General features: G+C 35.3%; 1 non-coding gene across 1 annotated transcript; it reads right to left on the bottom strand.

The window, feature by feature from the left end:
• Positions 1–233: 233 nt before the first annotated feature.
• Trnai-aau lies at positions 234–307 on the bottom strand. Its single transcript has one exon. It is a non-coding gene; the product is annotated as a tRNA-Ile (tRNA).
• Positions 308–10,573: the final 10,266 nt, after the last annotated feature.

The raw sequence follows: 10,573 nt of genomic DNA, 5'->3' as shown, positions 1-10,573 counted from the left end.
AGGAGAGCCACGTGATTTTCGCAAAAAATCAAGCCTACTATTATTACCATTCCCAGCACTGTGTATAAATGTATGGAAAATTAGGAACTGCGCAGAAACCATTCTCGCCTTTGGTCAGGCTTATTATATTTTCATACTGATGCGTTTTTGAAATAGTCGCTCTGAGTACGTTTAGCGCTAAAATCGGAGCTTCTACCCTACAAGAATTTAACCGTCTGCATAAAAAAGACTACTGGCTCCAGAGAGGATCGAACTCACGACCTTCGCGTTATTAGCACGACGCTCTAACCAACTGAGCTATGGAGCCTTGTGAAAATCGTGCTGCTCAGATATATATTTAAATGCTTAAGCCTTATTCATTACTGAATTTTATTAGAATCACATAAATAAAATAGATCGTATAGTAAGTCGTAACAGTTTTAGGTTATAAATTTAAACAGATTGGTAATTTGTGGTAAAAGTTATACCCAATTTGCATTGTCCAAAAAAGCACATCAAACAAATCCATTGCAAAAAACTGCTTCTCAGTGCCTGAGTTTGATTTACCTATTTTGAAATCGAAACACATCTACTCAAAACAATTTTCGGAAGTATTGTCAATACCAAATTGCTATGAAATGTATACCTATTCTCTGTTTCACCATTCAGTGACACACCTTTATAACATTATTTTCCCCCGCCTTATAACCAACAACTTCACACACTATCATTCCATCAGAGGTAGGCAGTGAATTTATTGCTCGATGAACACATTCAACCTCAAGAAACAGCAAGCGCATGCGCCTTTTGCCTTCAAATCTATTTTCTGTCGCTAGAAAGCTCGTTCACACGGAAAATGTATTCAAAAGCATTTATCTTTTGCTAAATGCTAGTGTAAGCTATCACAGGACAGCTGAGAAGATTAGTATGTTCTCATACTCTTTCGCTTGATTTTTGTATAGTTTGGCTGAGATTAGTATAATATAATAATTTAGTACCATTAGACTAAAGTAAAATAGCTTTCAAGGTTATGCATTTTTAATGTTTTTCAAGTTAAATGTTTTCATCTTGAGACTAGAATATGACCCTTGATGCTAGAGACAATCATTCAGATTAAGCATAGCTCAGAAATAAATTCTACATTTTTTCGGAACCTCCATTTGTTTCTTTGCAATAATACTGACCTAAAAACATAAGATATTCGACTCAGCAGAAAATTGAAATTCCAATGATAAACTCCAAAAAACACATTTAAGCCATATTTTGAACTTCTAAAGCATTTGTGAAGTCAGGGGCTCGGTTCCTTAAGTGAAAAGCAGAACCTTTGATGACAAAACTTTTCAGAAATGTTAACTACTAATATTATTACTTATTGAAATAGACAAATTCTCGTATAGGGGAACTGGGGGTAAAATGAACACCCTAAGCAATTTTCATGTTTTCTTGCTCATGGAGCTGTCAGATTCTTTTTCAATAGCTCAGAATTGAAGAAGGATGTTTATGCAATGTAACAAGTTGAAATATTGTGAGGGAAATAGAATTTTATCATCAGTATTATAATTTTGAAAATTTCTTTCCACAGCGTCAATGTTCCAATCATGTGGGTAAAATGAACAGGTAACGGGGGTAATATGAACATATACTTGGGGGTAAAATGAACATACAATGGGGGTAATATGAACATATACTGGGGGTAAAATGAACACATGCTGGGGATAAAATGAACATGCAGTGGGGGCAAAATGAACCCTATTTGAATTGAACGGGTTGCGGCACGATTCTTGGCATCTGGTACATGATCAATGCATATTTCAAGACATTCTGGAATCGATGGAACGTTTAGATGCGGCCATTTGGATGGCTGTCGAGGTCCGTCTTTGTATTTTCTCCGGAAAACTCTCGGCATCTGAAATAAAATCCGGTAGTATTCGCCCTACCATGGTGTTCATATTACCCCCATCTCGAGTGGTTCATTTTACCCCCAAAGAATCAACATAATCAATGATTTGATTCTAAGAATTGAGAAGATAAAAATACTTTCAATTTCCATCTACTTATCATAAATACCTTAAAGATATGATGTTCCTCGCAGTTCAAAAGATTTTTGATGATTTTTGTCATAAAAACCTTATATTCCACGAGTGAAAATTTACATCTTATGAGAAAACGGAGAGGCGTACTTTGATTTTGTTTAGTTTTCCAGCTTTTGACAGTTCTAAATCGCGCTAGAGTTGTCGAAATAGTTTCTTAGTCTATGGATTGAGGATGGTGCTATGTTTTACATAGATTTATTGCATAATTACCGTAAAGCACAAACCTGTTCATTTTACCCCCCCTGTTCATTTTACCCACAGTTCCCCTAATCTGAAATGCAAAAAAATAACAGCAGTTTTGGCTCTGCTCGAAATTAATTTCGGAAAGTCTTATGCTAATGGTAGAGGTTTATATGTAACAAAAATTTGGTCATTTTTTCTGTAGTTGATTTAAGTATCACAAAACTAACAAAAATGCTCAACCTTTAGGAAAATATTTTCATCGTGTACGTCGTTGCGCTATTTTTAGCTCACCCCCTCCACCAAAGCACACACCACACCGAGCATACACAGCACGAGCGTGGTATCAACTTAACTACCTCTGTCTGCCTGGCTTGAAGTGGGTTGTTTCTCGCCACTCTCTTCGACTGGGAGCGTGGCGTCTCCTGTAACGTGGCTGCTCACGGGTCGGGTTACGGACTGATTTGAGGTTGGGGTCCACTGTGTGCCGGGTAAGTCCATGTTGACGGGACGTCCGCACTAAGCTGACCGTCAATATGGGTGCAATGGGGGAGCCCGATGCATTCAGGTTGGCTAAAGAGAGATGAACCGAGCGAGGGGTGAAAACCAGCAGCTAAAAGTCTCCGCGGTAAGCAGTAGTGGGATCGCGTCCCGGAGTGGACTTCCGGTGCCAGCCTGACCAATACAGTCACACTGTAACCTTTTTGCATAACCGATACTCGAAGGATTTACAAGAACAAGGACCTTGATGTATTTTTAGAAAAGGTTCCATAAAATATTGTTGGAATTTAAGATTTTTTTTTGAATGATAACTTTAAAGTATTCATTTGCCACTTTCGGATTTCCAATACCTACAAAATGGTCAGATTTTGAAAGCTAAGTTATTTATAAATCTATTTAAATGTTGTGTTAAATAGTAGTACTTTATATATGGACATTTATTTATTTCTGATTATTTTATTATTTTACGAATTCATAAGTAATAACGGTTTAACAATTGCTTAATCAAAAACGTTTATCTCGAAATCTGAAAGATCCAAAAAAAAGTGTACCTTCTCCAAACTTTTGTATCTTGCTGCACACTACAACTTTGCTATCAATCTAATATTCTTTTTATTTCAATTATGAAACTTTGCCAATAAATATAATATACTTTGGCACTTTGCTCAAATCGATTCGATTTTTGAGGTCATGAAAGAAAAAAAGTTCTTAAACCTATCTACTTCTTTGAATAAAAATTATGTCTGAAGCACTGTGAACATTTTGTATGAATCAGCCCATAAATAACTCAGTTATAACTTTCCAATGTTCAATTTTCGGTGAAAAATCGAAAAAGTTGCAAATTTATTATCTACTACTGTATTGTAGCTATTCAAACAAAGGAAATATTAGTAGTAGAACGCTAATGGCGCTGTTCTCACAAAACTGAATTAGTTTATTATCACCTTTAACTGTATCTTTTCATTGTTTGTTCGATGCCATGTTGCAGTGGATGATTTTAAAATTTATTTGACACTTTGAGGACCGGTACTCAAGCTGTCAGCGCGTGACATACTAGACTAGCGACATAAGCATTCTTAGGTTAATGCTTCTACTATTCAAACTGATATCAAATTGGATTTGGATCATTAGATATGACAACAGTCTTCGTTTATGTTTTAAGACATATTAAATTGATATTATAAGACATATTGAGGTAGATGAAATTTTTATTTCTAAGAAAAAGATCACGATAAAAAATAACTTCATCGGTTGTCTATCCATTATCCAAGGAATGATATCTATAGGTTTTGAGTTCAAGATAATTTTTTTAAGGAGAAGATGAATCGAAGCCAAACTTCAAATTTTTAAGAGCATAAATCTGCAGATCCAAACACCCGATTGAGCTGGAAACCTAATCGATTGGTCACCTTCTGAGTGACCAATCTATTAAGTTTTCAGCTTAACTGGATGTTTGGTTCTCCGGATTTGTGCTCTTGAAAATTTGTGATTTGATTTCGATACATCTTTCCATTAATTTAAGCAATTCATTTAAAAAAAATCAAAATAAAACATTCGCAGTACTTCCGTTAGGTTCTATTCAGGTTCAGAAGTAGGTAAGTATGAGTACTTTCTTTCTCTCATGACTTCAAACATAAAATCGGTATGAACAAAGTGGTATATTTTTTGGCAAAGTTTCATAATTGAAAAAATGAAGAATAATAGATTGGTAGCAAAGTTGTAGCATGTAGCAAAACACAAAAGTTTAGTGGAAGTACATTTTCTGTTGATCTTTCAGATTTTGAGATAAATGTTTTAGATTAAGCAAAACAAAAATTAACGGCCATTACTTCTGAATTTGTAAAATCATAAAATAATCAGAAATAAATACATATCCAAAGCAAATATAAGATACCACTAACATACCATTTAAATATATCTTCAAATAACTGAATTTTACCCAACAAAAGCTGACCATTCCAAAAGCTGCAAATGAATTCCGTAACGTTATCATTCTAGAAAAAAAAATCTAAAATTCCAACGATATTTTATGAAACCTTTTCTAAAAAGACATCAAGGTCCTTGTTCTTGTAAATCCTTCGAGTACCGGTAACGCAAAAAGGTTACAGTGTGACTGTATTGGTCAGGCTGGCACCGGAAGTCCACTCCGGGACGCGATCCCACTACTGCTTACCGCGGAGACTTTTAGCTGCTGGTTTTCACCCCTCGCTCGGTTCATCTCTCTTTAGCCAACCTGAATGCATCGGGCTCCCCCATTGCACCCATATTGACGGTCAGCTTAGTGCGGACGTCCCGTCAACATGGACTTACCCGGCACACAGTGGACCCCAACCTCAAATCAGTCCGTAACCCGACCCGTGAGCAGCCACGTTACAGGAGACGCCACGCTCCCAGTCGAAGAGAGTGGCGAGAAAACGTCGCTATCAGCAGTGCCAATACGATCGAAAAAAGTTTCTGCTTCGTTGAGTTGAATGTAGGCAGCTATCGAAACACTGGTAGCTCTGCCAAAGTTAATCGCTTGATAAAGTAATGAAAATAAATAGATAGGTATGTAACTAGCATATAGATTAAATTAGATTGGAAATAACACGAACCTAAATCAATATGTAGGGTGGGTGTACCCTTAGAGTAAAGTGGGGCAAAAGTTCGAGTGGGGCAAGAGTTTTTTTAAGATTTCTAGCTCAAATCAAATCAATACTTAGAAATGTCATGGTGGTTCTAATGCTATTCAAGTAAGAGACTTACACTCCAAATATCATAAAAATCGATTGAGATTTGGAAAAGTTATGGCTATTTGTTGTTTTTCGACGTAAATATTGTAATATTTGGTCAAACTTTCGATGCATGGAACCAAATGAAGATAAAATATTTTTCAATATTTTTTATAAGGGCGTTTCTAGGCCTATCATAAGGATGCGTTGACGTGGATTAGTTTTTCCATAAATAGTTGGAATCAATTTTTGGCCCATAGCGGGGCAAAAGTTCGAATCTGCGGGGCAAAAGTTCGACCCATGTATAAACCCACGGAAAATTTTTCAAATTTCCTGAAATCTACATATTATCTTCAAATTTAGCGAAATTTGCCTGATCGTGCGAAAAATGTCACAAAAATTTTACATTTCCCTTAGTTTTGCGAAAAACTGCTATTTTTTGGGTGTATTACAATTAACCCTGTTTTGGTCATTTTTTGATGAAAATTTAGTGTGTATTTTTCGGCAAACATAAGTTTACGGCTGGTAGAAAGTATGCCTGGCATAAAAGTATTGATATTTTGTGTTTTAGCCAACGAACTTTTGCCCCACACTAGATTCGAACTTTTGCCCCACCGGTGGAGCAAAAGTTCGAATAAGACAATCAATTTTGAAACTTTTATAACTAAAAATGGGTAAATATTTTGACACAAGTTTGTTCAGCAAAATTATAGCCAATATGTTGAAGGTTCGCTGTATGGTATTTGTTTTGTTTCATCTGCTATTATTTTCCTGGAAACTTTGATTATACCACTAAGGTCGAACTTTTGCCCCACCTTACTCTAGTAGACGATTCCCTGTAGTAGCACTAGTCGCTAGTCACAATCGTTGCAAAATATTGTTTGCCATGAAGATTAGAAGCAATTTATCTAAGTACCATTAATTCAAAGCTCGATTTTGGCCAGAAATAATCGAAATAAGAAAATACCATGCATCTTTAGCAGCGATATTGTTCCTATAGTAATACTACTATCATTACTAGCAATTTAGTCTTTTATTATAATACATAAAAACAAAATTATTTTATGCGTCAATCACAAGCTATTCGTCTATTCCCCAATAAAAAAATATAAAAGTTTTGTAAAATACGATTTTGATTTATGTTTTGCTTGCCTAATGAGGCTAGAGATTCTATAGGAACAGAACTTAGTGGCTGAAGCGATATTAACCCGTTAACGCCCAAGGTATCTCACAATTGGAATTCAGCTCCGTTTTTGTTATTCATAGTCGTATTCCCATATATTGAACCTTATTTCACCAAAAAATTTCAAGTCTTTGGTGGGGATCCAAAAAAATTCTTGAAAGTGTGTCGTCCATATCTAGTTGTTCTATAAGTTTATTTTCGAGATTAATCAAAAATATTTTCATGCTCTCCGACCCATTACAATGTAAACCAGTTGAAAAAAAACTGCAGGTGAGGGGTAATTCATAAACTACGTCCCGTACAGAAGAGGAAGGAGGGGGTTACAAGCAAACGTAACTACCCATATAAAAATTGAAATCCATACAAAAAGTGTGATATAGAGGAAAATTGAGGAGGATGAATATGGCAAAACTTTGCGTGACGTAATTTGTGGACGTACCCTGATAAAGAAATTGCAACATAAAGAATCAAAATTTCAGAAGCGAAAGATACATGCCAGAACTAAATCATTTAGTGACTTCAATTCAATTTTCTGCTCTTCCACGTAAGTAAGATACAGACATACATACATTTCTATACATGTATGTAGTTGATTATTTATGTTTACCATTTGTAAATTCAATCAAGAATATTGTGCTTTGCTAAATGGATTATTGGGAAAGTTGTGTATCGCACTTCGAAGGTCACCAAGCAGTGGTTCCAAATATGTTTCCATACAAATGAATTCATACTCAAAGTTCTTCAAATGTACATTTACGCGACAAATAACACTGGTTTTTCTATCCAAATGCAGATTTGCACTTGACTGCATCATTGCCACAATTAATTACAATCGAACAAGCCTATTTCAAGTGGCTGACATACTTTTACAAATGTTTTACAAGCAAGTTTTCGTGAAACAAATAAAACAAACAAAATAGCAACCCTGCTGAGAGCACATGCTTTTGCTGAAACGTAAACAATTTTCGTTGACGCGAAACCGATTCACTGCCTTTTCTTGCCCGCCAACGGCGTTTGACGTTTGCGCACTTATGAACCCGCCCGCACTTCTGAAGTGCGGGGTCCAATAAGGTGGGAACTACGCAATATAGTTGTTGACAACTCTGAGGTTTAGTCAGAGCCGTAGCGTGGCCTCACGGCATCGTTGGCGTACTGCCATTTGAGCGCCGCTTATTGGAGGATTCCTCGATTACTTTTTTCAAATCGACGTAAGTAACTTTCATATGGTTTTGAGAAAATTAATTCAGAAGAATCACAACCTGTCTTTTAAAACTGTTTTAAAATTAATCAACTTTTTAATTTTTTTTCGCCGTGTACATCGCTTAAATTTTGCATACATTAAGCTCGCGTTCAAAAACTAGGGAGTTCCTGTTATTTCCCACAAAAAAATTATTACAAAATGATAAGCCGATTTATTCAGTTACTTTCGACGTTTTTCTACCAGTGTAAAATCGGCTCAAGTAGTGTTTTGTTTTGATTCGTGGTTAAGTCACTTTGTCTCTCCATACAGCGGGCGGCGAAAGTAGTGGTTAGGTTGCGAAAGTTGAGAATCTTATTTTCGTCGTTTTGTAAATCCGGAAATTAAACGTTTTAAATGTGAAAAATCGAGTTGGTTCAGAGCGCAACGTGTAGAATTTCGTCTGCGAAACACGTAGAATCGATAAAGTAAGTTTGTATACTTTTTTGACTTGAGTCTGTTAGAATAAGTTTTCGAGATTCAGTGTTTTCATTTCACCAGAGATGTATTATAATGAAAATTTTATTCGAAATTTTAGCACGACTTCTCTGAAAATAGTTTATTAAAGTCCTCAAGGGTTATCTATGATGAGGCTATTTATTACAAATTCAAATACCTACTTCATTGAGTAATTGTTTGAACTTTTATAAAGAAAAATGCTCCACAAGTTTTTTTTCTTCTGGAGAATTTATTGACAATTTGATAAATTTCAATGGAGTGCTGAATACCGTTTTGATTCATATTACGGACAGCTTCCAATTACGGACACTGTACTTTGTATGGGTAATATTTCACATAAAATCGTTCTAAACACGTTTTGGCAATGATTTATTTTTATTCGCGAATTTGTAAATTTTGGTTTTTGATTTTTATAATTTTTATTTTTGAACATCCCCATCTTTTTTATTTTTTCTTGAAGCCTCTGCTGATTACTTTTTTCAACAATAATAAAAATTTAAGTACTTTTGAAAATATTAAATTCTTATTTTTTTTCTGGAACATATTTTGTTTTCCGTGTAACTGACGGAAAAAGAGGTTTGAAATTATTTTTATACCGAAGAGTCTGATTCTTCTATGATAGGTTGTGGTAGAAAATTATAAAAGGTACGATTTTTTGTATTACACGTTAAATTAACCCCAGACATTTGTAAATTACAAAAGAATACAATTTTCAAACATTTTTCAAAAATACAAAAAAGTTTCAAAAGTCATAACAAACTTTCCTTATATGCATAACTAGAGCCAAGGTTTAGGCCAAAAATAAAATCATTTTTATTTCCGAGCTATAAAAAATTACACAAAATTCTAAAGTGTACCCCATCTTAAGGCGGGGTTGGGTATTAGAGGGTTAATGCTCAACTGCCTTAGGTATCTTTTCAGTGGTTTGTCGATTTCAATTAATGATTTGACTTTTCTATCTATGGTTTCCATGAGCTGTTCGGAATTTGAATCAAAGTGTACGGAATATGAGGCAAAAGTATCCGAAGGCCGGCTTCAAAGGCACGTTCATTACTAATAGGACTATTTTTTAAGTTTTACAAAATTGAAAATAAGTTTGATTTTTAGTTAAGATCTAAAGGTAATTATATTCTCTAAAAACATCATTAAAAATGGCAGAATGGGATCGACAGGCAATTTCTATCATTATTCAATATGTTGATTTTGTTTTTAATTTTAATAGAATTTGTAATGCCATACTCACGCACTCTTCAAATATATTTACCTTGTTCGATTATCTTGATTTTCCTCATTACACATAACGATTCATGTATGTATAATCACACTATCACCACACATATAATTGTAAATAAAGGAGAAATAAAGTTAGTGTTAAATTGATGGTCATACAGAACGGTTCGTTTGGTCAGTATGCGGAAGAAAATCCAGTAAAATCCTCTCTGTTGGCAAAGTCCAGCTTGCTTTCATTTCGTGGTTGCTTTGTCGTTAATATCAACCCACCAGACCCTCACCATAGCATCCATAGCTCGGAGAACCAAAGGCTTGCTCCCAATCAGGTACGTTTTCGTTTTTTATTTTTTTTTTCATAAAATCAACTTTTATCAATGATTGTAAATCTGCAAAATACTGCCCATGTTACGAAAATACTAAATAAAAGGGTCTTCACTACTGTTCTCATTTTTTATATAAAACAATTCTCTTATAATCCATTCTGTGAGAATAAAACTCAAGATTTATCCAGAATCTTGGTTTTTATTTTATGAAGCGTCAGCCCTAAGTCTCGTGAGAATACCATTCTAAATTGTATGTATGTAGGTAGCCACCAATCCTTGCTTGAGTCTTGCTCTGCATGCGGCTCCACTCAACAGTAAGGTCAAATTTTATTACCAATCTGCATTCAACATATCGCTGTATGAAGGGCCAAAAGGGGGGTGGCGGACCCGTAAGTAGAAACACTTACGCGAAACCCGCGGGAAATAGAGAATCTCCTTCCAGCCATATGATCCAACAGATTGAGTATTAGAATTTGCAATACTTGTCGAGCTTTCCACGGAAAGGTTTGTTAGAAGAAGGGCGCGTCAAATCTTTTACAACTGTTGGAGAGAAAAGTACTAGACGCGAACGACTAACACTTTTCCTCCTGACTCCGATTGGCACTCCACTTCATTGTCCAGTTGTAAATTCAATGATGCCCTGATGCTCCCTCCCTTCCCAAAACATGATAAATTCA

Source organism: Aedes aegypti, chromosome 1 (assembly GCF_002204515.2).
Source record: "Aedes aegypti strain LVP_AGWG chromosome 1, AaegL5.0 Primary Assembly, whole genome shotgun sequence".
In the NCBI taxonomy this organism is placed as follows: domain Eukaryota; kingdom Metazoa; phylum Arthropoda; class Insecta; order Diptera; family Culicidae; genus Aedes; species Aedes aegypti.
Note: the sequence above shows the minus strand (reverse complement) of the source record. Positions and strands in the feature narration are given on the sequence as shown.